The 27,366-nt window shown below is 43.4% G+C and overlaps 1 protein-coding gene across 1 annotated transcript in view; it reads left to right on the top strand.

The window, feature by feature from the left end:
- Positions 1-13,404: 13,404 nt before the first annotated feature.
- Positions 13,405-27,366, top strand: part of SCUBE1 (signal peptide, CUB domain and EGF like domain containing 1) — a 133,773-nt gene continuing 119,811 nt past the window's right edge. Inside the window, exon 1 of the mRNA XM_063134325.1 lies at positions 13,405-13,457. The gene's annotated coding sequence lies outside the window, so the exon portion shown is untranslated. The remainder of the gene's footprint in view (positions 13,458-27,366) is intronic.

Here is a 27,366-nt window from a genome sequence, read left to right as displayed (position 1 = left end):
TCACACCTGTTTGTTTTTAGACTAAAGTAAGCATAACTTTTTTTTATACTGCAGATATTTGCATTTGTTTTTTGTATTGAATTCAGCATTAAATTCTCTTTCAACTGATATATGAACATTTGAATTTCGTGAAACAGAACATTTTCTATAAGCATGCAAAGCTGCAAAGCATGAAAATTTCAAAAAGTGTCCACAATTTTGGCCACCACTGTGTGTGTGTATATGTATATATATGGTAACATCTTGTGTTTCCCCCATAATCAATCAGGCCAAAGTCATGTAGCAAACATAAGTGGCAAGAGGAATGGCAATTTTTTGTAAATTCAAAAGAATCCTGATGGTAACTACTTGAATGAATGAACCCTCTTTGTTTTTCTGTAGGCAGGAGACAATTTTTTGTTTAAAACCCAAAAAAGAAAAGAAAAAGAGTTCTTACGAGCCATTAAATTCATTGCACAGGATTTCCCGTAAAACTGCCGGACAGTAGCGCACCCATTCCGTGTAAATATGATAATTCAGTCTGTGTTGTTAACTAGTCAAGTACTTGTGTGTAAAAAAACCCACACTGTTAAATTAGCAGCTGTACCAGAATGATTTGCTTTGACTTGAAACCTGTAGCTCTGAACAGCAGTTATGCAACGTTTTGCTGCCACATTAATCCTATAAATAGTAACGTTTTATTTATAGACTATTAAAACATCTTGCATGACAGAGGACACAAGGTGGTTCTTTCTTCTGAAAAGCTCATGAATTAAAAGCAAAAATTACATGAAGAAAAATCTTCATCTATGAAGAAGATATAGATGCAATATAGATGCAAATCCTCTGTATAAGTTAGGAAAGTTTGCTTTAATAACATTAACTACAGACTTACAGGGCACAGCGAATTTAGGTTGCCACACTGCAGTCTTAAACCAGGAAGGAGGCAGTCTTAAACCAGAAAGCTCCCTGCTCTTTCTCCCCAGCTGGTCAGGTGGGGTCCCTTATCCTTCCTTCTAGCTGGGGAAAGAGAAGATGTGATTAGGGTAGCTAGGTTGCTGCATATAGAGGTGTGCATGTGACAATTAGTCTGTCTACCTGTGAGTTTCTCTGAGTTTTGAGTATGTCTTCCTAGGAAGCTGGTATTTCTATAGTATCTCTACATCCAGTTTCACTCAATGTGGTCCTCAGTGCAGGCAGATTGGAAGGAGGCAAATCCAGAGCAGTGAACCTTTGCAGGGATGCAGTTTCCAGCTTCCTAAATGGGAGGAGACTTTGGGTACTCTCAGGAGCTTTGAATTAATTTCTTACAGTGCACTACAGGAATTTCTGTCTTAATGTATTCCGCATTATGTTCTAAATTTGATCCAGAATACTCAACTGGTTGGATGTGGAGTTTGCATGACAAAGTGGGCACTTCAGCATGTATGTACCTTAGTATTGCCAACATTTTTATATATTTTTTTAAATACTGGCCAAAACAGGTGGAGTCAGAACAGGATAGAACCAGGGTGAAATTAAGCAGATTAGTGGTGGTGCTAAGGCAGAATCTGGTACTTAGTGGGTAGACCTGCTGAGTCTTGGATACTGATTAACTTGACAGACTAGCTCGTTGGTAACCCTAATGGTGATCCATTATCCTAAAAGGCTGGAACTAACATGCCATCCTAAAGTAGCTGGGCATATTACGGCTCAGGTCCAGGCTATCTGAAAGACCGTATTCTCCCATATGAGCCTGCCCGTGCTCTGAGATCTTCTGGGGAGGCCTTTCTCTCAGTCCCACCAATATCCCAGACACACCTGATGGGTACATGAGAGAGGGCCTTCTCGGTGGCTGCTCCAAGGCTCTGGAACTCCCTTCCCAGGGAGGCTAGGCTGGCTGCCTCTGTGCTACAGTTTCGGAGGCAGGCAGAAACCTTTTTGTTTCAGCAGGCTTTTGGAACTATACTGGACCTGTCTTAATTGGTTGCATCCCCCACCACCACCTTTTAACCTTTTACAGTTTTTTAAATTTTAAACATGTTTTTAATTTTACTGTATGTTTAATTCTATTTTAACTTTTGTAATTTATATTTATATGTTTTAATTGTACATGTTTTAATTTTGTAAACCGCCTTCAGTCCCAGTACTGGGGAAAAGGCAGGATATAAATAATAATAATAATAATAATAATAATAATAATAATAATAATAATAATAATAATGCTGTTGTCTTAGCAATTATGGTGAAAGATGTTTCATTTAGCCCTTTTACTTGGCAGTTCTATCTTACATGGGTTTGGAGTCGAAGGCCTCTTTGTCGGTTTCAGCACCATGATCCAATAACATAGCATCCTTCATATTTGTCAAGCTGTTCTGAGCATTACTGAGAGAGAGAGAGAGAGAGAGAGAGAGAGAGAGAGAGAGAGAGATTGAGATTTCAACATCATGAAACAAACCTGGGAGCAGAGCAGTGAATGACTTATACTGAATGTCACAGGGAACATTTTCCAACAGCAAGAATAATGAGTAATGTACTAGTCTCCCACTGAGAATGGTGGAAACCCCACGGCTAGAGATTGGTACTAAACCAAATTAAAGCTTTGAAGCCAGTGCTTTAAAAAGAGCCCGGAATTGGGGGAAGAAGTAGGCAATAATGACCTAATAACACCTACAATTATCTTCTCTAATTTCTGTCATTCTGTTTGAGGAAGTTATTTCTTGTTTATTCAAAGGTTCTCTGTCATTTAGAGACTAGCTTCCCCAGTGCTCTTTACAAAAATGTTTAGAGGCACAGTTGTGCATACTGTGATTACTTGGTCATTTCAATACTTCCTTGAACCACAACTTGCTCTTGGCTATGCCACAATACCACCCCCCTTCAAATACCCAACTTCATTTAAGCCCTTGTGTCTGGGTATTTTACTCAAACCAGTGCAATCTATCATTGCCTTCTCATTTTCTCAGTTACATGTTTTTGTAAATAATAATTGATTTTCCTGTTTAGGCTTTGGTTGACATTTAGCACTAGTACCATTTTTGACCCTCATACAAATACTTTTCTTCTTCTTGATAACACTTCCTTCGAATCTCTCCTACATATCCACTTCTGGCAAGCCTTTCTTGGACTCCTCAGCCTAATAGTTTCTAACTTTTTTCAGGTCTATCACCAAATCTTCAACATTGGACATACTTTTAATTCTCTCTTTTTCCTCTCTTGATGTTTGTTAAATACTCTGTGCCTATGCTCTGTCGATAGTCTCTGGGCGGGTTTGCACAGTCACAGGAAAAATAAGCTATGGTGGCTTATTTTCCATCCCATGTGTGCTGGTCGCAAGCTGTCTAATTAGTATAATTACTTTTGCCGGGCACAGGTTGTTATGAAGTCTGAGGGCCTTGCTAGACAGGGCTTTAGCCTGGTGTGAGCCCTGGGCTCACTCCTGTGCATCCAGAAGACGCACAGGGTATCCCAGGCTCAGGCAGAGGTGAACCCTCCCTGGGTCCGGGGTAATCGGCACCGCTTCAGGCCCGGTTTTTCCTGTGGTCTCGGGCTGAGCCCGAGACCACAGGCGTGTAGCCAGGTCCGCCGCTTTTCCCAGCTACCAGATTTCCTCCTGAGTAGCCTGGGAAAGTGGCGGACGGGCCGCAGGGCTCCACAGGAGCGCTGCGGGCATCAGGGCTATGGGGGGGCATGGGGGGGATCATGGGCGGATGGGATCGGACATTGCGGGCGGGGGGCAGGTGGGGCCAGGGGGGAGATCATGGATTATTATTATTATTATTATTATTATTATTATTATTATTATTTATTGCATTTTTATACCACCCAATAGCCGAAGCTCCCTGATGAAGCTTCCGGATGGGGGGAAGGAGAATTTCCTGTCTCCTGCGCTGCTGCCGCCACTTTATAAATAAAAAATGGCGGCCACAACAGCTCTCCTCCAGAGCTCGTCGCGGCTCACGTGAATAAGGGCAAGATCTCGCGTTATTCATAATGCGAGTTCTCCCCTCCTCTCCCCCGGATTTTCAACCAGGTCTAGGAAGGCCCTGAATCCGACGAGGGTAGCTGGCTGGGGTGATTTACAAACTATCCTGAAACCCTAGGACAAGGGTGCTTTGTAATCCACCCCTACCATCCACCCTTGCTGGGTTCAGATGTCATGACAACCTCCACCCAGAGAGGGTAATTATGCTAATTAGATGGCTTCCCTACCAGCATGCATGGGAAGGGAAAACAAGGCATGTGGTTTTTTCCCCCTTCCATCATCATGCAAAACCAGCCTCGGTTTCAGTAAAGACTTAATTTTTTAAAATGGCTCTTGTCTCACCCACCTTAGGTTGTGGTATGACCCAATTATCAGTCACTATCACTGATGCAAGTAGAAGGCTTGTGGCATAGCTGCTGGCTGCTGCTGTTTTTATACTGTTGTTTTTATGTCTCTGATGGTTTTTAAATTTTGTATACTTTTTTTTAATGTTTACTGTTTTTAGCTTTTGTGAACCACCCAGAGAGCTTTGGCTGTGGGGCGGTATATAAATGTAATAAATAAATAAATAGCTGCCTAAGTATAGGCTTTAGTCCCATTACCCCTGGGTACTGCCATCTACTATGGAGGCTAGAGTTGTCTTAAGTTCTTTTTGTTTTATTATTGTATTGCCTAATCTGTTCTAAGCCACCTTGGAGATCGCTTGACTGAAAGACAGCTATAAATCTGCAGAATAAAATTAAATAAACTACACAGTATGATAAACATGGAACTGCTGCCAAAAACAGCCGTCTTGTGTTGAGTTCTTCTTTTAGAGGAAAACTTATGTCCTGACGTCTTCATACCAGCTGTTTCTCTGTCCACATCATGGGTTGGATGAGGGGAAACCCAGCCTGATGGTGGCAGAGGATGGGGTAGGTTCTCAGCTCCAGCCCCGAGATTATCAAAACATGTAATTTAACCCTCAGTCTTCTTTTATCCTACCTTTACTACTCCCAGGTAGGACTGGAGAGCAGAGGAAAATCAGGGCCCTGTTTCTAAATTATGAATTTCCATACTCACAAACTCTGGCCAAGTCAAAACCTAATATTTGCCATATATCCCATGAAACTGGGATGGTTAAGGTACACAAATTTCAGCAGTTGAAGATATACAAGACAGCAGTGCAGCCTAACGAACATGATGGATCAATTACCAACTCGTAGCTGAAGAAACAAGAGACAGCTGTTTAGTGTGAGAACTGGCTTAGATTTCATCCACAATATCACACGCTTTAGTCACTTAGCGGTGGCGTCAACAGTAAAATAGTGCAATACTTTAAATGTCATTTTGACAATAAATAAATAAGTCCAGGCAACTGTGTCTTAAAATTGTATTTTCTAAAAATCACAAATAGCAAATTGTTTCTATAAAAAACAGTAGGGGGTTTGGGTTTCCGCCCATCCACCCCCAAAAGCATCTGATATTTAATGCTGAAGGACTCATAAAAAGATTAAGCAGACAAGTATGAATATTAGCTAAATAAATTGTATCATAACTTCCTGACCAATTTAACTCAAACTCACCCAGGAAACGTCGTTGTTGACTAGAGATTTGAACACAGGTCTCTCCACTCCTAGTCCAACATTTTCACTACTATACCACACTAGCCCTATTCATTCCACAATTCTGACTCTCGTAGAGGGCCTCCATTAATACAGGAGGCTCTCCTCTTCAGACCATCACCCTCTACAAGTACAGGGCGATGGAAACGCTTGAGAAGGGACTCAGTGCTCACTCTGTTCGGGTATACAATGCCTGAACAGGGCTACTATGGCCACAGCTAGACCTAAGGTTTATCCTGGGATCATCCAGGGTTCTCCCCTGCCTGAGCACTGGATCCCCTGTGTGTCACCTAGATTAACAGGTTTGACCCCTGGACGATCCAGGGATAAACCTTAGGTCTAGCTATGGCCTGTTTCTCTCCAAGTGGGAGAAGAGGTAGAGGGAAAAGCGAAGAAAAGATTTACCCCTATTGCCTCTATTTCCTTCCCTTGCTTTCGTAGTTTTCTGCAACGTATTCCTCCTTTCAAGTAGTTCTGAGTGGCCCAGGATAGATAGAAGAGCATGCAAGAAGTAAGGTGTGGTGTAGTGGCTAGAGTGTTGGACTGGGAGTCAGGAGATCTGGGTTCTTGTCCCCACTCAGCCATGGAAGCTCACTGGGTGACTTTGGGCCAGTCACAGACTCTCAGCCCAACCTACCTCATAGGGTGGTGGTGGTGGTTGTGAGGATAAAATGGAAAGGAGGAGGATTATGCACACTACCTTGGGTTTCTTGGAAGAAAAAAGATGGGATATAAATGTAATACATACATACATACATATGGCCTTTACAGTGGTAGTGCCTATGCTTAGGAATTTATTACCACATTGGATTTGCCAGGTCCATTTTTTCACAACTTTTAGGAAAATGTCCAAAACTTTTCTGTTTTGGGATGGTGGAAAAGGCAGTAGGATGCTCAGCTTGTTTTATTTGGTGTTATTTTTATTTTTAACTGGATCGCCTTCTTTTTATAACTTGAGGCAAATCTCTGTTTGAACATGTGGATCTACTGCTGTACCATTGCTTGGCCCATGGTTGATCTCAATACAGTTATGAAAACAACTCCTCCAAAGAGTTTTGGGTGCGGGTGGGGCCATGCTCCCTGCACAGTCTTGCTGGGAAGGGAATTTACGTGCCATTCCAAATTTGCCGATTTCTGGCACCCCAACACTTGGCCTTTAATTTTCATTCTCTTGGCAGAACAAATTAACACACAAAGTAAGGGTAGTTCTTCTGAATCAGTAAACATAGACAGCCTAAAATTAGCACTGTGCTTTCTTCTTTGGCTAGACTAATATAATTATTGTTGAGCACAATTCCTGGTGCAGTACTATATAAATATTTATGGATATGGATTACCAGCAAATTGGATTGGAAAGTAAATCTGTGATCATCCATCCCTCTCTATTGGCAGTGTCGAACCTGACGTTCAAGAGCTTCTAATCTAATCTTTTGCACTATGAGTTGTTTCACAGAAAGAAACCTGGATTTGCAACTGAGCAGGGACCCACATCCAATCCAAGCTCACTGACAGATGTATTGGTGTGGTACACACATTTTTAAACAAATTTGACATATTCATATTTTACCTTTTAAGGGATACACTTAACGCTTAAGAGTACCTAAACTAAGAAGTGGGTAAAGAGAGGCCCTTAATCAGGATTTTTGGAGTCTGTTACCATCTCATGTATTTTATTCTGAGCAGAGTTACTTCATGGCTCTCATCCCCCACCACAACCTAATGGGGTGGTGGGGAATCACTTTAGTCCCAAGGGCTAAATTGGTTGTGGGCAAGAATGTCAGGGACCCCATGCCTGCAGTGTGTGGGACCACCCCACTGCTGGCATGGGATCCCACTGTGATTGTAGGGTGACCATATGAAAAGGAGGACAGGGCTCCTGTATCTTTAACAGTTGCATAGAAAAGGGGATTTCAGCTGGTATCATTTGTATATATGGAGAACCTGGTGAAATTCCCTCTTCATCACAGCAGTTAAAGCTGCAGGAGCTATACTAGAGTGACCAGATTTAAAAAAGGGCAGGGCACCTGCAGCTTTAACTGTTGTGATGAAGAGGAAATTCCACCAGGATCCCCATATATAGAAATGACACCTACTGAAATTTCCTTTTCAATACAACTGTTAAAGATATATTTATTTATTTATTATTTATTAATTACATTTATATACCTCCCAATAGCCGGAGCTCTCTGGGCGGTTCACAAAAATTAAAAACATTCAAAGTATAAAACAACAGTATAAAACCATACTATAAAATACAATATAAAAGCTCAGTCAGACAAAAACAGCAGCAATGCAAAATTATAAATTTAAAACACCAAGTTAAAATTTATTTATAGACTGTTAAAATGCTGGGAGAATTAAAAGGTCTTCACCTGGCGTCTAAAAGCATATAATGTAGGTGCCAAGCGAACCTCCTTAGGGAGCTCATTCCACAGCCGGGGTGCCACAGCAGAGAAGGCCCTCCTCCTGGTAGCCACCTGCCTCACTTCCTTTGGCAGGGGCTCGCGGAGAAGGACCCCTGAGGATGATATAGGAGCCCTGTCCTCCTTTTCATATGGTCACCCTAGTGATTGTGCACACACACACACACACACACACACACACTCATTTCAGATTTGGTCAGGCTCAGTTTAGCTTGTGGACCATTCATCATTTTTAGAACTGTGTAAACTATTTGCTAACTAGCTTGAATCAATGGTTTTACACTTTGAAATTGCTACAGTCAGTTATCAGTTATCTTCATGAAAAGAATACAGTCACTATAAATGGTTGAAACCATTAATGAATTAAGCACAGGAAAGGAAAAACGGGAAACACCGAAAGGAGGGGAGGAAATGGAGGAAACCTCCTAATTTTTATTGAGCCCAAAGTGTTTCAAATATAAATCCTTCTTCAGGGGCAAAATACAGTGTAAATGGATTTACACAAAAGCAGTATTTTGAATCCACAGCAGCAACCCGTTGAACAGAAAAGGGAAATGCAACTTTATTTGGTGATTTTTTAAAAAAAAAAATCAGCCTATCAGCTTGGGGGGGGGGGGAAAGGCAATTTCCTATCCCAATTATTTTCTGTGTCCCATAACTTATCTCTGCCTTGCACCTTTTGTGAATTGCTTCTTTGTTTCTTGGGCAGTGACAAAAATGATGTTATTTTAGAGCATCATGAAAAGCTGTTCTTAATTTGAGACAGGGTTCATTTGGGGATGCTGACCACTTTCCAGACTAATATGCAGGACTAATATACTGGCTTTTGTCCTTCCCAACTGTTTTGACACAGTTCTTGGCTCAAAGGAGGTGTCAAAAATACATTTTAAAATATCTATTTTGAGGGGGGAAATATATTTAGAAATGTGTATTTCGACAAAATACATTTAGAAAAGCATATATTGAGAGAAAATATGTATCAAACATGCACAGATTTTAAAGAACAAAGATTAATGCAGAAATGTGATGGAACAGACGTCTTGGTGAACACATGTCAAAGTGACACAGATAGGAAATAGACTAGTTCACACCTAAAATTAACCCGTGATTTATTTTAACTGTGGTTTGTACCTACCCAGGTTTTGTCTGGCAGAGGATTGAACAAACTGTTGTTTGTTTTCTCATTCCCTGGGTTGTATGTTTCGCTCCTCCTTCGCCTTCTCTGCCTCTGTATCCCAACTCCCTTTCTGGAACTGGCATCTAAGATGCCCCCCCCCCATTCTTGCCCGCTGTTACCGTAGTCTGGCAAAACCGCCCATGATCCTGGTTTCACATGTAATGACAGCCCACAGTTCAGAATCCAACAACAACCCAATCCATAGTTAACCTAGAGTTCCTGGTTTACATGAAACAACCCATGATGAACCCAGAGTTCTGGGTTTGTACATAATATCAACCCATGGTTTGTTGTTATGTGCGGACCAGGTCATAGAGTAATTTGTTGATCCATTGGCTTACCACAGTTTGACTTTGAAGCCAGATTGATAGTTAAGTTGAAGGTGCTCTTGGATTTTATATTACAACAGTGATTACCAGTTGGGCAGAGAAGAGGCTGTGGAAGGGATAGTATCTGGAGTGCAGAAGGATCTATTTGTGGCCCTATCTCCTGATAGTACTACTGAACTTCAGTCTCTAATTCTCTGAGTACATGGCCAAGGTCCAACTTTCCCCACCCATGTACCCCATGATATTGGCCATGCCATCCAAACCTAAGCCCTGGTACCACTCATCTTAGAAATTACTCACTGTTGACTATTTATTAAATGATACAAAAAGTAAAGCTTTGCAGCAGAATTTTGAGATCCATACCACTGTGATACCCCTGATAATAATTTCTGATGAAGCAGGAAATAGTTATTATTTCCACCTAAATCCCTCATTTCCACAGGCGTCCTTCAAAATGCTTTTAAGAAACACATTTCAATGTAGTAAGTGCAACCTAATACTTGTGCTGATATCCCGGATTAAGTTATTGTAGGGTCATCTTTCATTCTCAATATCTTCCTGTCTTCTGGGATAGGAGTACCCACTGTTCTTACATCAGTAACAAGAGGGGAATATTCAAAACCTTTTCTGGTCTGGGATCCTAACACATGTGGTTTGTTTGCAATTTTCTGTGGTTGGGAAGATTATAGTGGTGAAATCAGATGCTTCCCACAAAATGCTATTGAGGAGTGGGGACAGTGTTCTTCAACATCTTTGGGGTGATGCAAACCTAATTGCGTGCTCAATGATAATGATGCAAAGGTTCCAAAGTTAGTTGTATTATTTTTAAAATAACAACAGCATTATACAAATTTAAAGCAAGAAAGTTGAAAACAGTATATAAAATAATCCAATAGCAAATAAGAACATAAAAGAACAAATTGGGTTATCAAAATATGAAATAGTACCTGATTCTACTTCTTAAATAATTTGCTGGAAAAACCACTGATTGGATTATTTAATTTATTATTTGATTTATACCCTGCTTTTCTACGAAAAATGGTACTCAATATATTATAACAATACAACACATTTTAATACAATAGGAACATAATAATTACAGAATAAAAGCAGCACCTGACACGCAGGCCCACTTACAGCTCAAAGGCCTCCTTGAATAAAGCAGTCTTTACCTGACATTGGAAGGATAGCAGAGAGGGAGCCAACGTAGTCTCCTTTGGGAGGGAGTTTTACAGCCTGATAGCAGCCATCGACAAGGCCCTCTCTCATGTCACCACCAAATGTGCCTCTAGTGGTGACGGTCCCTAAAGAAGGGCATCTTGAAAAGGTCTCAAGCACTGGCAGGCGGGCTCATATGGGAGAAGGTGGTCTTTCAGGTGGCACACACTCTCTTGGCCACTGTCCTGACCATCTGCTTTCATGGCTGAGTCCAGAAATACAGCAAAACTGCAAGACTGAGTCTTCAGGAGGAGTGTAACCCCATCCAGCACAGATTCCCTTTTCTGCCTTCTGACTTACCAGGGACACTTCTGTCTTGTTTGGATTAAGCATCAATTTGTTTGCCCTCATTTCCAACATCAGGCACCGGTTTAGAACCTGAACAATATCCTTGGATTTAGAGGGAAAGGAGAGATAGAGTTGGGTGTCATCATCACCATACTGGTAGTCTGAAGGCACATGAGGCAGCTACCTTGCTGAAGCAAAGCAGGTCTGGATCTGGTCAGTGCTTGGCGGGGGAGACCACCTGGGAACCACATGTAGTCACCTTGAGTTCCGCAATGGAAGAAAGGTGGGATATTCTGAAATCTCTTCATTGGCTTCCAATTCACCTCAGAATCCAGTATTAACTTCTCCTGTTGACCTACAAAGCTTTTCACGGTCTAGCTCCTACCTGTCTTTCCTCTCTCATCTCACACTATTGCCCCACTCGTGCTCTTCGCTCCTCTAATGCTATGTTTCTTACCTGCCCAAGGGTCTCTACTTCCTTGCTCGGCTTCGTCCATTTTCTTCCGCTGCCCCTTACGCCTGGAACGCTCTTCCAGAACATTTGCGAACTACCAGTTCAATCACAGTTTTTAAAGCTCAGCTAAAAACTTTTCTTTTTCCTAAAGCTTTTAAAACTTGATTTTGATCTGACTTTTATACTCTTAGTTTTACTCTACCCTGTGCCTGTTTGGTGCATTCTCTTCCCCTTCTTATTGTTTTATTATGATTTTACTAGAATGTAAGCCTATGTGGCAGGGTTTTGCTATTTTATTGTTTTACTCTGTACAGCACCATGTACACTGATGGTGCTATATAAATAAATAAATAAATAATATAAATGTAATAAATAAATAAATATTCTCCCAGGGTTTCAGGCATGTGTTAAATAGCATGGGAGAGCCTTTGTCAGTCAGTGTTGATATTACTAGGCTCTAGATACATAAGGCAGCTTCTTATGTTCCTATTACATATTGTTACCCGTTCTGTGTCCTTGAGATGGGGTGGGCTAAAATATAATTCTGGTGAATTCTTGCAAAAGCAATGATGGGATAAGGAGATGATGATGACGATGATGACGACGATAATATATTAGATGGCTTTCTCAGGAAAAGATTCAAGATTTCTTACAAATTAAAACAATTTCAAGCAAATAAAAACAATTAGTAATAAAATGCGAAGTTTTGTTAAAGCAACTGAATTAAAACGAAGAAGAGGAAAGGAGAAGAGGAAAGTCTTAACCTGATTTCAAAAAGATGACAATGTTGGTGCCAAGTAAACCCTACTTGGAAGAGCATTTGACAATCACCCGGGGGGGGGACGGACACCACCAAAAAGGCCTTCTCCAATCATATTGCCATCCTCCGAACCTCCCTAAGCATTACCTGTTCATCAGGGGCGTCCCAATAAATGAGCATACTTGCATTTGTGGTCACCCTGAGCCAGAGGACCTTGCCATTATGTTTTGCACTGTCCACTATACAATGACCCAAGGGGACAATTTGTGACACCCTTGATCGAAAATTCTCCTTCCCAGAGCCCACTGGATGTGATTTTTTACCTCCTAGTGGATATGGATAAATATGTGACTTGGCGTGTAGCTCTGTTTGCCACAGCTGCCAAAAAGATCAGAAAGAAATATATAGCAGAGATAGCCATCAATTGTAAAGGAGATGATTGCATTTGACCATATCTGATTTACATCATATCACTTATGCATCACCAATGACACACTATTTTATACTATTTTATATTTTTAAATTTTGTATATCCAGTATTATGTGAATTATGTCCATATGCATATGTTTAACTTCTGTAAATTCTTTGTCTTTCCATATTTGTTGCTGATTGTACTGTTGTTGTGTTGTTTGTTTTATGCAAAGGCCATTCGCCAAAAGCAATAAACTTGACTGACTACCTGTTCACACCAAGCTTCACTGTGTGGCCAGAAGGATGGTTAAAATCTACTTATGGATAATGCATTTGTGTTTATACCTGGTGCATAATATCTGAAAGATAAACTCCCATGAAAGACTCTGCAAGAATATTTTTCATTTTAACCCTCATTATTGATAATCTAAAACATCTCCGTTTTTGAGCGGTTACTGAAACTACAGTGTTGCTTTTTAAAATGTTAATTAAAAAACCTTTTTGCTCATTTATTAGTATAATAGCATATCTCCTGCTGAAGATTTTTTTAAAAAATTTTTTAGTTATTCATTAATTGATGCTGCATGCAGTAGTGTTTAAAATACCATTTAATTTAAATGACAGAAGTTTTCCAGCACAAGCGTGGTGTTCCTGCTAGCTCAAAGTCCTTATTGATTCAGCAACTAGTGTCCTCGCTTTGATATGAGCGTTTTATTTTGAAGTGTGCTGGATTTTTAAAAATTGTAGTTGCTGCAGATGTTCCTTCTGGATTTTGTCTTCCCTCCCAGCACTCTGAAGTTTTACTTGTTTTCCCCACTCCACTGCCTTGTCTTTCCGCCTCTTGGACAGGTACATGAAAGGGAAATCTTTGAATAGTCAAATGTTTGTTTTACTGTCTAAAGCTTGCAAAGGGCCCTTAGCTCAGGCTGATTTCTTCTTGAAGAGATGTAATTATTCATGGAAAGGGAATAATAGGTTTCTGGGTGCTTCTTGAAATAGTCTTTTATTATTCCTTTCTACATAATTTTCTACGGATGAAGGGGTGTTTTTTTTTTTGTTTTTTTTAGTTGAGTGATAAAAGATAATTGTCCTTTCCTAAGTACTCTGATGTTATGTTTTAAAGGAGGGTGCAGAAAATGATGTTATTGATGGCATTGCCATGACAACAGTCCTTAAGAATAAACATTCTGGCATTGTTATTCCAGACACACAAATGTGAGTTGGGAGGGGGGGGCAGCAGCTTTCTTTTAAGCACAAACAGATTGTGCCCCTTGAAAATGCACTCATGAACTTTGCTTTTCTGAAGATTTACAGACTGGTTTAGGGCAGAAAGGATTCCAGTGTCCTTTACCTTCTGTGTGCATCGCATTGTGATAGAAAGTGGAGAATCACAGGGGTGCACATTGTGGCTGGGAGGACATAAACATTTCCTCTATCAAAAAGGCAAAACAGATACTTGAAAGGTTGTTGAAAACTGAAAACTAACACGAAATAATCAATCACAAGACCAAATAAATTGGAGACGCCATCTTTCAGTTGTGCGGCCAACAGTTAATCCTTAGGCTACAATCCTATGCACACGTCTTTAGCCGTAAGTTCCACTGAACCTAGTGGGACATTTCCGAGAAAACGTGCATTGGATGGAGCTAAAGTCTTTGGTTTAGCTTTCAGAAACATTATACAATAGACCTCTATTTGTGTTTAGAATGCAAATTAAGTGACTTAAGCGGAGTTCCTCACACAGCAATAATTTTCATTCTTTCACAGTTTTAATTTTGAATCTGTACACCAGACTGATCTGAGTCTACCACCATTAAAGTGACTGCCTTGCCAATGGCGTTCAAAGGCAAATTTAAAAGCAAATGTAAAACTTTAGCTTGGTGACCCTTTTTTGATTGAAAGGTGACTTCAGGAGGAGGCACTTGATAGCACAGAGCACGAGAGGGGTGCTCAAATCATCTTTTGCTCATTGCCCACTGTTTCCCTATTTCAAATTGCTGACATATCTTTTAATCCTACCAAGGGTCAGAGACGATACTTTAAAAAGCGGTTTGGGGTGTGTGTGTGTGTGTGTGTGAGAGAGAGAGAAATAGTGAATAAATAATTAAGCAACTTCTCCCTGTGGCATGTCTCCCCCCAAATAGCTCCCCCACCCACCCCAAAATCTATTTCACTATGGTTACATGTGTTTGTAGGTAAAATGCAGTTTGGTACTTAGATATCTTTGACAGACCCGCCCTGGTCGGGTTGTCAAGGAGGAATCTGAGAGGGGCTCACCCTCCTCCACCTTTGCCCAAAGCAGTTGAGCAAACCAGTGGGTGAAACAGTCTGACCCAAACTGGTGTCAAAGTAAGTCCTCATCTGTGCACTTAAGCTAAGCATGATCATCCCAATTTCTCTATCCTTAGGTTCTGACATGGAGGAATAAGTCTACTTTGGCTTGCGTTAATGAGATGTGGGTGGACAACCTGTGTGGTGTGTATCTCAGCTGTGTCCGTGTGGTTTCTCATGGTCAGCACCAATATAGGCTATGTGGTTGGGGAAGTGGGGTTGTTGTGATCTGTAAGGATTCCATATCTTTCTCCAGACTTCTCTCTTATCAGTCCGATTACAAGTGTTTGTATCTGGAGATGGGCAATTGGGACTGGGGATTCTGTGAGTGTACCACCACGCTGCTGCCTAACAGTCTGAGATAGTCTCAGGATTGGTGTTGATCTTGGCAGATCCTTTGTGCTTCCTTTGTGCTTTGGCTCCCTTGTTGGGGGCAGCTCAGGACTTCATGGCCATGAAAACTACAGGGCTCTCTCAACATGCTTCTGGTCACATTTTGGATTTGGTATTTTTATCTGGGCATTAAAGTTGTGATCTTGGGACTTTGACTCTTTTTTCAAAGGAAGCTTGCTGCAAATTCTTCTTCTGTAGAGGTGAAGGACCAATTAGAATTATCTGCCCCTGAAAGTTGATGGGTTCAAATGGATTCCTGAGAGCCCTCAGAAAATTTCTTATTAGTTTTGCAAGTGCTCATATTGAACACCTGGCTGCTCTGTGGCATATGGAGATAACCTGAGCAGTGGACAAAATTGTTCCCAAGTGCCACCTCCTCCTAAGGAGATCCCATTTGGCTCCTTGGTTCTGTGGGGAGCTGGAGGCAAAGAAATAGTTACCATTGGCGTGCAGACAGGGGGTTCAGGGGGTTCAGCTGAACCCCCTAATACGCTGCCGCCGCCATGTTTGCCCCATCCCTGCCGAGCAACTTCAGGGAGAGACTCCATATGATAAAAGCACGTAAGTCCTCCTGCCCCAGGGGAGGGATGAACGCCTTCTGCAGTCCGCCATGAAAAAAACACGAAACTTCCAGTCGCAAAAGTTGAGGAACTATTAGCAATGAGGAGGCGGCTACATTAGCCACAACCAGCGAGAGGCTGGGCGAGTGTTTCCAGTCAGTTACTGTCGGCGCCTCTTCCTCCTCGGCGCAACTTCCCTTGGAGAAGCCCGCCCAGGCCACGCCTGACGAGGAGACACCATGAGCTGCGCCGCGCTGCTGGGCCTCCGGGCAGCCGTTACTGCCCCGCGGCTCTTGGGGGCGGGAAGCAGCAGCAGCTGCCGCCGCCGTTGGAGCAGTGAGCCGTGCAGCCCTCAGCCGAGCTCTGTGCGTATCGGCTGCGCCTCAGGCTTCTGGGGAGACACGGCGGCCTCAGGTACTAGCAAGGGACGGCAGCGTCGCGCTCGGCCGCACAGCGAGCGGCAAAGGGGACCGGCTGGCCTTTGGCCCTCCGCCGGCAGCTCCTCCTGTCGGCTGTGTGCCGAGACCCCCCCCGCAAGCGGAAAGGCGGGAGATAAAAGCGCCCTCCGCCCGAGGCTTACACTTTTCCTTATTAAGGCTACCCTATGCACGCTTGTGTAGGGGAGAGCCCTGCTGAACTCAGATCTACAACAAGCAGGATATGACACTTTGAAAACTGCATATGGAGTGTGTCTGGGCCCCAACAGTTGTCACTACTGTTATAAAGTGTTTTAAAGCAGTAGTGTAGATCCTGCCCCACTTCTGAGTAAACATCCATAGGAATGCACTTTCCGACCCTTTGAAACGCCCCTGACGTGCCTCACCCTCACCTGCTGCCTCCGTTTCCCTAAAACTACGACGTACATTTATATGTTCTCCTAAGCCGTTTCTCCTCAGGACCAAATCCCTCGCACGGATTTCCTTCCCCGACTGTACTCCTTTATGCACAGATTGCTGCTCTCACAATTACAGCTAGTTCAATCTCTGATCTCAAATTCCAACAGCTGTTGTGTAGAAGAGATTAAAGTGTTGGATTTGGGCAGGGGAGATCAGGGTTCAAATCCCTCCTTAGCCATAAAGTTCACTGAGGGCGTTACTAGACGAGGCTCTAGCGCGCGTTACCTTCCGCAGTCACGTCGAGGCTTCCAGATGACGTTCACGAGGATCCGCCGTTATCCCGCGGTGAAGCCTCTTTCTCCCGACTTTAAAAAAGTGAGTTTTAGGGCGCCTTTTCCTGCTGTCCTGCGGTAATTCGGAGTACGTGTGGGAGGATGTGAGGTCACTGCGGTCGGCACTGGTCAGGAAAAGGCGTGCTAAGGGGGAGTGGTCAGCGGCTTCGGTCAAGCCGCCTCCGCCATTTGCGCGCAGTCCACCAGCTGGGGCAGCGCGGCGGAGCGGCTTTTTTTTTTTATTTCCCCAGTGACAGTTTGCGCAGGACCGGAGGACCGGAAAAGTGGCTGGTGACTCCTTGCGGTGGGCAGCTACCGTGGCCGCATAATGGCGGTGCTGTACGCTGCCTGTTAGTGTGGGTACCAGGCTGGCAGAGGGCAGAGCTGTTTGTGGGCTGCTGCCATGGCTACGGCCAGATGTGGGTTGGCTCCTTGGGATGGGGCACAGGGCACAGAGGCGGTCATCGCCGCCGACACCTCAGAGGCATGATGGGAGATGTAGGCACAGAGTGGCCATGCAGACGATTGACCTCGGGTCATATGACACCCGCCACGACCCCCATCAGGAAGTGAGCGCATCAATGTTGACCCTCAACAGCACCAGCAGCACTTCAGCTGGCACTGGCACTGCCGCCGCTGCCGCCGCCAGGGCCGGCGGCGGCATCGCTGACGGCTGCGCAAGTTTGCGGTCTTTCGGACGTGCGCAAACCGTGCAGCGAGCGAAAAAAAAAGGCGCGGCAATCAGGCCGGTGTGGCTGCGCAACCGTTCTCGCGGCGGCAGCAGCACAACCGGCGCAAACTTCCGCCACAAATTGAAGGCAGGTGTGGAGCATGAGGCGTCACGGCTGAACGGGAAAAGCCGCTTTCACCGCTCCTCAACGACGGAACACCCGGTAGGTCTAGCAACGCCCTGAGTCAGCTTTGGTCAGAAGCATCAGTTTAACTTTCCTCACAAGGTTGTTGTGAGCATAAAGTGAGTAATCCCCATTCACTCTGTGCTGAATGGAAGAGGAAGAGATGGGATACAAGTAATGATAATACTGCACCCAGGCTTGCTTTGCATAATTCTAAAGTAAAAAACGGAAATGTGCAACTCAATCATCATGATTTTAGGCACAGATGCAACATACTTGGTACCACAGAAAGGCAGGACTTGTTAAAAAGGACAGTTTGAAAGCCGTTGCAAAACAGTTTTTTGGGGTTTTTTTGGAGGGGGGGGTGTCCAAATAGGAAATAAATAAATAGCTTCTGCCTAAGCAAAACAGGCTTGACTCATCTAAAGTTTGCTCTTTGAATAAAGTGCTGAAGAAATCGGGAAAGAACAAGACAGCAGATGGTGCTAACTTGTTGTTTACAGCCACTCAAATTACATGCAATGCATGCCAAATCTCGGAATTAAGCTCCATTGGTGATACAAGTAAGCATGCATAGGACTGCAGCCTTCAAGTGTATAATCTGGCCTGTGAATACATGTTGCAAACATGATTCTGAGGCTGCAGTTCTAAACACTTGGGAATAAATCCTGCAATTCTAAACATAATTCTAAACACTTCTGAGCAACCATGAAAAGAATGTTTAGCAATTGCATGGAACTACAGATAAGCTATTGTGGATGGGTGGATCCAAAATGAAAATCCAAAGACTTGTTTATTACATATATATCTTGCCTTTCCTACAAGGAGTTGTATATGATCCTCCTCCTATCCATTTTATCCTTACAACGGCCCTGTGAGGAAGTTTAGGCTGCAAGTCATTGACTTGCCTAGCCAAGTGGTCAATAGAACCCAGGGCCAGATGTACACCTTGTGTCATATCGATAGGATCCCACCATGGTGACTCTATATCTTTCTTGCGCATTTATACCTTGTAGCGCACACAATGTTGTGGCATTTTAGATAATACAGAATAAAGAGCAGGAACAAATGCTAGAAAAGCAGTATACAGATGTGTAATGTGCCCCAACAGTTATTAATGCAGTTCAATGCTGCTAAAAAGCTCAAGTGTAGATCTAGCTAAGGTCTGCTGAGTCCCAGTCCAACACTCTAATGACAACTACATTACTGGCTCTCATATCTACCCCAATAAAATCATGTGGGAACTACGATTTGGAGAGCTGCAACTTTTGAATGGCATACTGTTAAAGTAGTTTGCATATTATGTTCTTTAGTTTGACAGTCAACTAACAGTCATATTTTGCTTATTGTCTGGTCTCCAGCAAGAGAAAAGAAAGGGGGAAGGGGGGAGAACTGCAATGCCCCCCCCCAGGACCTCCTGGCTAAGGAGGGTTCATTCAGCAGCACCTTTTTCAGAATACATGCTAAAACAATTCCTATCTGCCCTTGCTTATTTTAGGGTGTCCATCCCCCTTTTTTCAAGCCATTCTTTTGGTAAACATTGGATGTGTGCATCTTGTGTCACCATAAAAACAGAGCTGCAGCACAATCCTATGTATGTCTACTCAGAAGTAAGCCCCACTGAGATCAATCAAACTTACTTTGAGGTAAATGTTCACCGGATGCAGCCTGAAAATGAAGAGAGGATGAAGAAATGACAGGAGAAAAAGAATTGTAGAAATAGAATAGCAAGGTAACTGTGGGATATTTAACCATATTAAGTACATCCCACACTGGGATATTTAACCATATTTAAAGACAATAAGTACAGCAAAATTAGTGCCCCTCTACTTCAGTCCCAATCTAATAATTACAACAGTGAACCAGCCAAGTCTTCCATAGGAAAACTCTGTACCAGGTGATAGTTATTTTTAAATTTTAATTAAAAATATATTATCCTTTCCTATAACAAAATGGTACTTACTCCTAAGTAAGTGTGTCCCACTGAAGAAGGAAATCCTATTTTATTCCTGTATTCCTGTTAGTGTGACATGATAAGTTAAAGGCACAATTTTATGCATGTTTAGACAGAAAAAAGTCCTTCAACTCCTAGGATCCCCTAGCTGGCATGGCTGGCTGGGGTATGCTGAGAATTGTAGGACTTCTTTTCATTCTAAATATGCACAGGCTTGCACCTTAAATGAGTTTAAAATGTGAAACTCCTCACATGTGTTGAATCATATATATACTATTGGTCTAGTATCAGGAATGTAGCAGCTGTCAGTGTGGAAGATATATCTGCCATTTGAACTGAAGCAACGCATTTTAAGACATAAAGGGGTCTATAAGACTATTACATATGGTTTCTAAAATTGCTTAACACCATTGTAAGCTACTACTTGATTATGCAGAGAGAGATGCCCAGGCAATTACGATACTTTGCCATTATAGGCAGTGTGACTCCTGGCAAGGGGAGGAGTGGGTAGACTGGCTGTTGACATGTTCAGTGGAGTGCTTTACTTGTTACTTCTTGTTGCTTCTTCCAAGCTTGTGGGGAAGAAGGAGCTGTTGGTTTGCCCCTCCATTGGGAGAGGAGAGGACGGAGAGGAGAGGACGGAGCAGGGCCTTCCCGCCAGCCTAAGCAGTCTCCTTAATTTCTTTTTATTTTCTCCCTCTTCCCTCCCCATCCACTTTTCCTTGTGTGTCACGTCTTTTTTTAGAATGTAAGCCTGAGGGTAGGGACTGTCTTCTTTATTGATACATTGTAAGCCGCTCCGAGAGCCTTTTGGCTGAGGTGCGGGATAAAAATACTCTAAATAAATAAATAAATATGAGCACCAATGTTTGGACTGGGGCAAAATAATACAGTATGTGGGTATGTGGTGTGGTTTGGCTTGAATTGCTTGTGTCTGGATTTCCTTTCTGGACTGTACTTGCTGGTTACATGACCCACAAGGCCAGGTTGTGGTATAGTCCTCTTCTTCTTTTGTGTTCAAAAGCCATAAAGTATCCCGTGAGATCTGGAAGACTCACAACTTTATTATGGCCTAATAAGCTGTTGTCCACTGGCCTCAAGTGCCAAAATGACTTTACTGGCTTTGCACTGTGAGTTTGGGGGTGGGGTGGGGGGTCATGTCATTTGCTATTCCACTTTGGGCAGCAAAATGTCTTGGGCCAGCCCTGGCAAGAGCTGGCTATAATTTAGATACTGAACAACATGCATTGGGTTTCCTAGGTGTACAGGGCCCAGGTGTCTCAAGCAGGATCTACACTACTGTTTTCATAGAATCATAGAATCATAGAGTTGGAAGAGGTCTATAAGGCCATCAAGTCCAACCCCCCGCTCAATGCAAGAATCCAGCTTAAAGCATCTTTGACAGGTGGTTGTCTAGCTGCTTCTTGAATGCCTCTAGTGTGGGAGAGCCCACAACCTTCCTAGGTAACTGGTTCTATTGTCATACTCTAACAGTCAGGAAGTTTTTCCTGATGTCCAGCCGGAATCTGACTTCCTGTAACTTGAGCCCATTATTCCGTGTCCTGCACTCTGGGATGATCGAGAAGAGATCCTGGCCCTCCTGTGTGTGTCAATCTTTCAAGTATTTGAGGAATGTTATCATGTCTCCCCTCAGGCTTCTCCTCAAGGCTAAACATTACCTCTGTTTCCTCTCCCCTCCGGGACACTCATACCTCTCCTGTCTGCACCCTCTCTCCCTCTTCTACCCCCACACATAGGGGCATTTCTCTCTCTTCTTTCCCCAGGGCTCCCCCTACGCCAATCCTCTTCTTCTGCCCTTATTTTATTTAGAGTATTTTTATTTAGAGTATTTTTATCCCGCACCTCAGCCTAAAAGGCTCCCGGAGCGGCTTACAATTGATCAGTAAAGAAGACTGATGTGCCCTTGTGACGGTTTCCCATCCTCTCTTTTCTCCTTCATCTCCTGTCTTCTGCCAATAGCCCCTTCGCGGCCTTCCAGAGATGTCCCTACTTCCAGATCTCCTACACTCCCCCAAGTTCTCCAAATCTTGCCAACCAGCCCTCTCTTACGCTAGGCTCGCAGCCACCCCTCGTCCTCACTATATTCACCCCAGAAGTCTCTCTCCTGGACCTCATTCCAAATTCTTTGCTCAGCAGCACACAGGGCAATCTTTTAAAATCATTATTAGGGCATTTTATGTATGGTGTATTCTCTGTATGGTGCTGGAACTTAAGATGACACTCGTTGTTAATGTGATAGAATCTGTTTTAAATGTGAATCTGTTTTAGTAAGTTTGGATTAGGTCATTATCTGATTAAATTTAAAGATGGTGAAAATTGACTGTATCTTTATATATGCCTGGTTATCACTACAGCAAAAAAATAGTATTCAGAGTCTCCATTTTAAAATGTGTATTTTTAAAGTACAGATTACTTGTTAATTAAAAAAATACAGTTTACTTCAGTTTTCATTTATTTTGTTTGTTTGAAGAATGAAAAAAAGTCCTTTATTACTGTATATTTAATCAATGTTTACCTTAAAAAAAATCCCTGGCTGAACCCCCTAATGAAATGTGCTGCGCACACCTATGATAGTTACGATGTTAAGTAGAAGTCAGGTGGTGGAAAACTCAAAGTAGACAGTGACTGGGGAGAGCAAAGAGCTTTTTTTCAAGTCAATAAATGTGGACCAGATGGCAATCTAGACACCTGCAGTAATGGAACTGCAGAAAACTTGGATAAGTCATGATGAAATGTGACGGATTTTATTTTCAAACTATCTTGAAAACTTGCCACAATGTGCTTTCAATGGTTTCACCAAATATCTCTGTGGTCCAAATTTTAACTATATGGCTAAAGCTCTGCTAAATGACACTAAGATGCATAGTAATTGAAAAGAGTAGAATAAGCTCAATAGTAAGCTGCAATCCATTTTTTTTTATCATACTCAGCACGAGTCTTCGTACACCTGCATTCAAGATATCTCCGATCTTGGTTCATTGTCCTCAGCTCAGATGTGCACAGGTTCTGCTCTGAGGACTTGGGCACAAACGTATAAGTCAACAAGTCATCACCATATCCTACAAATGATCCAGGACTTCAAAAGGATGATCCACCCATACCAGAGCCTATCAGAATCCATTCGCCTCTGTGGGTGGGCCATTTTAATATGTCACTCACCCTAACAAAGGGAAAAGGGTGCTGAAAGACTAAACCTCAATAGTAAATGATTTGACCATGACAAGGGTAGGTGTTAAATCCCTCACTTTCAGGTCAGCACCATTTTGTCTGGTTGGGAAAACTAAAGAATAAATGAGTCCTACTGCATGGGTTGGGCCACTGTCACGCTGGAACAACCCCATGGTTGCCATGGTGTCTTTGACATCCTGAGTCAGCCAGGATCTGGTAGCCTCGCTGCAATCATCCTGGGGTCCTCAATGCCAAATTTGAGACCGGCTTTGTGAGCTCAGGTAAGGAGACTAATGGGCAACAGAGTGGTCATACACCAGTAGAATCCTTAATTTGTCCTTAACACTGAACACCAAGATAGAAGCACTTACAATTGGCACTGAAATGGACAGGAAGTTTAGGGAAGGACACAGAATTCCTATGAATCCCAGCACTCCCAGTACACAGAGTACCCAGAAGGGCACAGTTGGGAGAGACTTTAGTCCTTCCAGCTCCTCCTTCCAGTTCTTGGTAGTGTAGACCACTTCAGCCTTCTTAACGGGGCTCATCTACATCAAGCAGGATATTCCACTGTAAAAGTGGTATGAAAGCGGTATATAAAAGGCAGGAGCCACACCACTGCTTTATAGTGGTACTGAAGTGCACTGACAACTGTTGGAGCCCATGACACACACCATATACTGTTTTCATACTGTTTTCATACCGCTTTCATAGTGTTATATCCTACTTGGTGTAGATGTGTCAATGGGCCCCAACAGTTGTCAGTGCACTTCAGTACCACTGTGAAGCAGTAGTGTAGATCCTGCAGTGCACTTGAATATATTTATTTATTTAAGCATTTTTATGCCGCCATTCAGCCAAAAAAGGCTCTCATGGCGGCTTACAAAAGTATTTCTTGACAGTATACCACTAAAAAGCAGTAGTGTGGCTCCTGCCTTTTATATACCGCTTTCATGCCACTTTCATAGTGGCATATCCTGCTTGGTGTAGATGAGCCCATGGATGAGGGAGATTTTATTTATTTATTTTTATTTTATTTATTTATTTATTTATTTATTACATTTTTATACCACCCAATAGCCGAAGCTCTCTGGGCGGTTCACAAAAATTAAAACCATAATAAAACAACCAACAGGTTAAAAACACAAATACAAAATACAATATAAAAAGCACAACCAGGATAAAACCACGCAGCAAAATTTATATTTTAGTTTGGACCACCCTGGCAAAATTTAAAGGCTTGACAGGCAACTTTCCTCATTTGGTTAGGTAATCTGTTTACTTTTCATACACTACTTAGAAAGAGTTCAGATGCAGTGGATTTCTTATCTTAGTACAAATGTATCATTTTATTACATGGGACAAAATGGCATAAGTGCAATCTAGTTCAAAGCCCTTCTTTGCAACTCCCATGGAAATGGGTGAGATAACCTCTTACTGCACTGTGCAGGCAGCAAATCTTACCAATTGCCTTATGCATCTTTTTTCTAAAGACACACTTTAAAAACTGTATTGAAGATGACAAGATAAATAGCTAAAATCCTTCTATTATTCCACATTTTAGTACTGAAGCTGTAAAGTGAGGAACTTTTTCAAGATCCAGAGGATTCCCTCTCATATTCGTTCAGGCTTTCACTTGACTTGCGAACTTGTGATCTTTCACTTGACTTATGATCTCATCAATTCTGGAAGCTAGTACACGCACACACATATCCCTGCAAAAATCAACAAGAGTAGAGGCGCTAAAACAGCTCTGTGAGATCAAAACAAGAGTTCTGCAGTAGCAGGCCAGCAAGGCCATAAGTGAAAAGGCTGCACAGCATGTCCATAAAAATGGCAAACATTGTAGTTGCTTGTAGTTATTTTTCCAATTTTCGGCGCATTATCCTGAGACTAGTGTGTATTTCCATAGACATGAATCTCATTGCCAAGGAGGAAGCTTTTTCTTATTTCTGTACTACATGCGTTTCTGTAGCTTAGTGATTGAGCGCATGTTTCGCATGCAGGAAGTCCCAAGTTAGTTCCATGGCATCTTCAGTAAGAATTATTCTGAGTGGTTAAGAGCCTCTCGGGTTTAGAGAAACCAGGATTAGAACCCTCGGTCATCCGCTGTAATAAATTCGCAAGGCACTTCAAGGAGAAAGTTGCTTGTATTCACTCAGAACTTGATGCCACAGTTATCGCAGAGCCTGGGGAGGTATCCAGGGGCCCGTCTGGTCATGCTTCCTGGTATCAGTTCCAGTTGTTGCAGCCTGATGATGTGGACAAGATGTTTGAATCAGCCATGTAAGTTTGACCCTTGCCCATCTTGGCTAATATGATCTAGCAGAAGTGGATTGATTGGGTGGGTCTGGGGGGGTGGTAGGCACCACTGTCAGGGGGTGGTGCCTGCTGCCTTGAAAAAGGCTGTAGTGCACCCTCTCCTGAAGAGGACCTCCCTGGACCCAGAGGTATGTGAGAACTATCGCCCCATTGCTTTTGGGGCAAGGTGCTTGAGTGTGTGGTGCCTGGGCAGCTTCAGATGTTCTTGGAGGAAAGTGATTATCTGGACCCATTTCAGTCTGGTTTCAGGCCAGGGCACGGCACTGAAACAGCCTTGGTTGCTCTGACCAATGACCTACTCTGGGTGAAAGATGGGGGTGGTGTGCTACCCTGTTGATCTTCCTGGTATCTTACTGGATCGGCTTTGCAAGATGGGAGTAGGAGGCACTGTGTTAAAGTGGTTCCACTCCTTCTTGCAGGGCTAATTCCAGAGAGTGGTATTGGTGGATCTCTGTTCCACCCCATGGCTATTAAGCTGTGGGGTGCCAGAGGGCTCTATTCTATCCCCCATGCTGTTCAACATCTATATGTAGCTGCTGGGTGAGGTCATTAGGGGTTTGGGTGTTGGGCGCCATCAGTATGCTGATGATACTCAGCTCTATTTCTCCTTTTCATGGGAGTCAGCTGGGGCGGTGAAAGTGCTGGACCATTAGCGTGCAGACAACAGGTTCAAGGGGTTAAGTTGAACCCCCTAATCTGCCGCTCCCACCATGTTTGCCCCGCCCACGCCACGAGCAACTTGAAGGTGGGCGTGATTTCGGGCCAAAATCAGTCCAGCCAGAGGCAGCAGCGTGAGCATGCTTTGGCGGCGGCATCACAACAAGGCCAGCAGCGGCAACAAGAACGACTGACATTGTTGTGAAGGTACGCAGCCCCCTTGCGTCAGCTTTGCCTTGGCCCAGCTTACTCCTTCCCTCCTTCCCCCCCTGCTCCCTCCCTCCTGGGCCTATAGTTACGGCAGCAGCAGCAGCTTTGCCTTGCCCCACTCGCGCCTTCCCTCCCAAGCTTCGCTTTGCGCGGGCTTGCTTGCTTGCTTGCTCACTCACTCGCTTCTTCCTAGCTGGGCCTACAACTTTGCCTTGCCTCAGCTTGCTCCTTACCTTCCTCCCGGGCCTACAATTGTGGCGGTGGCGGCGGCTCTCCCTCCTTCTCTCCTGGGCTTACAGTTGCAGTGGCGGCAGCTTGGCCTTGCCCAGGTTGCTTGCTTGCTCGCTCACTCCTTCCTGGCTGGGCCTACATCTTTGCTCCTTCCCGGCTGGACCTACCATGCAGCCCCACGTGCCTGGGCTTGTTTGTTCCCTCCCGCCCTGGCTGTTAGGAAGTCAAGGACATGCTGATGAGATCTTGTGTCTTCCAGGTAGCAGGTGAGTGTATGTGTTTTGAGTAGGGTGACCATATTTGGGAAACCAAAAAAGAGGACACCTAGTGTGTGTGTGGGGAAGCAGCTTTCTGAGTCCTGCAGAAAGTACGTTATTCCCCCGCCACCTTAAAGAACCCGATTGGAGTGGAGGAGGGGAAAGGATTTCATTCTGCACCACCACCATCCACTCCAACTGGGGCCTTTTCTATAATGCCCACGAATGACCCACTTTCCCCTTTAAGACCTCAATTGGAGCTCGGAGTGGGGGAATGATGTGCCTCAAGAAAGCATGTCATTCCCTCCTGCCATGCTAATGGCAGCCTTAAAGGGGAAGGTGTGTGATTCCAGGACATTATTGAAAATTATAGAAAATCCCCCCTGACACCATGGAAAGAACAAAAACCAGGACAAATCCGGGGAAATCCTGACAGTTGGTCACCCTAGTTTTGAGGGAGAGTTTGTAAGTTGAAGTCTTTCCTTTTCACCCCGTACAGTGTTCGTTAGTGGAGGGAAACAAGGATAGAAGAGGGGTGATATAGAATTTCTTGTTCCCCTCTTTTTATAAATTTGAGTGGGAAAATCCACGTAGCCTAGGCTTTATTTCCTGTACTTTTTATTTATCTAATG

The sequence above is a fragment of the Elgaria multicarinata genome, chromosome 9 (assembly GCF_023053635.1).
Source record: "Elgaria multicarinata webbii isolate HBS135686 ecotype San Diego chromosome 9, rElgMul1.1.pri, whole genome shotgun sequence".
Lineage (NCBI taxonomy): Eukaryota > Metazoa > Chordata > Lepidosauria > Squamata > Anguidae > Elgaria > Elgaria multicarinata.
The sequence above is the reverse complement of the archived record's forward strand: the minus strand, read 5'-3'. Positions and strand labels throughout refer to the sequence as shown.